The sequence below is a fragment of the Malurus melanocephalus genome, unplaced genomic scaffold (genome assembly GCF_030028575.1).
Source record: "Malurus melanocephalus ecotype Western Australia unplaced genomic scaffold, MMel_1.1 scaffold_301, whole genome shotgun sequence".
Lineage (NCBI taxonomy): Eukaryota > Metazoa > Chordata > Aves > Passeriformes > Maluridae > Malurus > Malurus melanocephalus.
Window position 1 is genome coordinate 50,780 of NW_026623533.1, and position 3,323 is coordinate 54,102.

Consider the following 3,323-nt stretch of genomic DNA (forward strand, 5'->3'; position numbering starts at 1 on the left):
CTGCTTAACCCCGCCTGCGATCTCTTGTCAACTGCGGCAACATCGGTGTTTCTGTCTATATTGGCAAACAGGGCACATGGAGCCACTTGACGGGAAAAAAGGCAAGAAATGGACTTGCTGTAGGTCCTTTGCTTTGGGAGATCAGAGATGACCACATCAGACGAATTTGATGTACAAAAGCAGCAAGTCCTATTTGCTGCACACTTTAGAGGTTCTTCAGGGAAGCTGGAGACGGATTCTTTGTCAGGAACTGTAGTGATAGGACCACGAGCAATGGGTACAAATGGGAGTTATTAGTTGTACTTTGGTGTAGCACTGTTACCATCAGCATGGCTCGGACAGTCATCAGCCAGGAGCTTGGCTGCATCACCTGACTCATGTCAAAGGAAGGAATTTGTGCAGGCTACAGGCCCCTGCTGTGGTCTTGTCCTTGTGGGCAAACTTCCTTGGGGACAGACTCTCAACCCAGCATCATTTTCTAAGGACCTGAAAATTATAACCCAGAGAAAGGTAATGCAAGATAAAAGCTGCCTTCTCCTTCCCCAGATGTGTCAGATATGTTACAAGTCACCTCCCAACATGCTGCTTCTCAGTTGGCTGTCTGAAAATTTGACTTCAGGAAACCTCATAGGTGAAGAATGTAATACACTGACTTCAACAAGCAATATTTAGAGTGCTTTATCAGCAACAAAGTGATTCTAGGCAAATCAATAGGCACGTGTTCAAAATGCACTCTCAGGAATTTCAATGTCATGGAGAATGTTTCTAAGTTGTCATCAGAGTTCCAGTCCCYGCTCCTTGATTTCTACTTTTTAGCTCAGCTTCTTTCTGGTCATGGGTTCTCCTTTAATTCCAGCTTGCTCTTCTTGGCTTAGTGAAATGCAGAGGTACTACAGCTCAATTCTGTTCTTAAGTATCATACAGTTAGTTTGGTTTTWAAAACTAGATCTCATACTTTCCTTTTATTCATCTTTCCAGGGAAGATTTTGCACTGATTCAGCTCCAGCTTTTCAGAGAACTTCAACAAATAATTTTCCATATATTGCTGCTATTTGTATTTTCAACATTCTTGAAGTTATTTTTCCTTGGGGTTTTTTTTGGGGKTTTTTTTTGTTTGTTTGGTTTTTTTTGTTTTTTGATTGCACCTTATTGTTGGGAGTTACGTTACATTTAACTCTACAAGCAAAATATAATCGTTTGTACAGTCAGCTGAATTTCAGATATTCCATATATATTGAATATAAATGTCCTTTGGAGATAGCTGTGTGCTCTGCAGGAAATTATATGTGGTTCTTAAATCTAGCAAAAAGAGCTGTCATTCATGTAATCTCTGCAAGTGTTCACACTTCAAGAAGGTAATATTAATATTATTAATAATAACATTCAGTTCTATTAAAATAACAATAATAACCAACAGGTTTTATTTTGTAAGTCTTTTTCTATCTCATATCTCTCATAAATGTTGGTAATTTCAATAGTCAAGCCATATTGGGCTATATTCTTTACCCCATCCTAAAGCCATCTACCCCATGTCTAATTCTATTTCATTGTAAAATCAGTGTAGGTGAAAAAGGATGAGACTGTCTACAGCTTCTAATTCAGTACTAATTGAAATAAACATATGTAACTACCAGTAATAATTTCTGCCGGGATATAATATTCTTTTCCAATAATCTTTCTAAGCATGCAGCATTAAACTAATCTGTGCAGAGACTTACAGGAAACATATGTTAAGGCTGTCTTTGAAGACCATATTAAAAGTATCAAATCCATTCTAGAAGAGTCACTATTGTCAGAGAGTATCTCAAGAGTGAATTAGATAAGTAGGTAAGTGTGCACTTCTGTTTACAATAATATAGTGTGCTAACAAGAGACACTTAACCAAGTGAGACACATTTTGAGTGCAGCTTAAGGGCATGCTAGTAGACCTAGTTTTATCAGGCAACCAGACTACACACTAGGTGTGCTGTTAAATCCTTTTTTTGCATGTATATACACAGCACTAAAGGTGAATAAGTATGTAATTTTCCGCATACAAATATTAGCATTGAATTCAGTAGGATGACTTTTCTGTCGAGGTAACCGTGTAAACATTTGCAGAGACAGCATCCATGTGTGTACATATTTCCAGTTAATTTAATGAAGGCTTCAAGTGATCAATACAATGATTTAGCAATGAGATTGTTATCAGTGTGCTTTCTGGTTTTCCATTTTTTCTTAAAAGCATTACAACCATTGTTCAAAGCTATTTCACACAGGCTTCTAGGCCACAGAAACTCACAGATAAAGCTTTTTCACTGCTCAAAATCCCAAGCTTTTGGGAGTAGAATTTTTGTTCTGACCTCCAACAGGATATTTGTTGTCTTGTCTTTCATCTTGAACAGAACTACACAGAGTGTGGCTTCTGAAAATTTTGTCTTAACATTTTTCTCTTCCCATTGAAGGAAAACTAATATATTAAAGTCAATGTCATCAATTCTCATTCTGGGAAAAAAGGATAATTTGAAGGCTGTGATAAATATTGCATACATATATTGACCCAAAATTTTCAAATAAATGTAACGGATTTTTATAAAGAATCAGGGATGGCAAAATGAGAGATAGGATAAGAAAATATAAAATTATCTTTTCTCATGAAAAGACAATGACAGAGATACTTATCGTAAGAATAAGGCATTTCTTTCATTGTTTTAATTGATAGTGATAGTCTTTTCTGTGTTTAAATCTGGTGTATTCTCTAGTCTGATGGTGTGACACACCCACACATGTAACAGTGAAATCTCCAGTACAATCCTTATCCAGAAAAAAAGAGGTAAGAAGACTATGCACAAATTGCTCTTGACATTTTCAAGTGAACTATGTAAGAAGCAGACTTCTTGCTCTTTGATTTAGTTAGTTCTGAGTATAAGAACCTTATAGAAAGAATAAGATGCTTTACTTTTTGATGCTGCATAATCCTGAGTTATCAAAACCAAAACTAAAGCTACCATAGCAACCAGAGCACAGATTTATAAACTATGCAGTTCTGAACTGGATTTGCAATGGAGTATTCTCCCAGCATCTTCCATGAGTTTTATACAGATTAGTATCTCTGTATTCCTGAATGGCAATGCAAGCGAACATTTAAACTTGATTCACATAAAGATGCTCTCACATATTTTTATGTTTATCTGTCTGTTAAACTAGCATTTGTTCTACGGACAGTTCCAACAGTTCATGGGTTATAYTAAAAATAGTTGTCTTGGCTAGTAAAAAGAAACACTATGTCCTTTAAAAATAGGAAAATATACTTCTTTATAAATTGGACTTTATAAAATAATTCT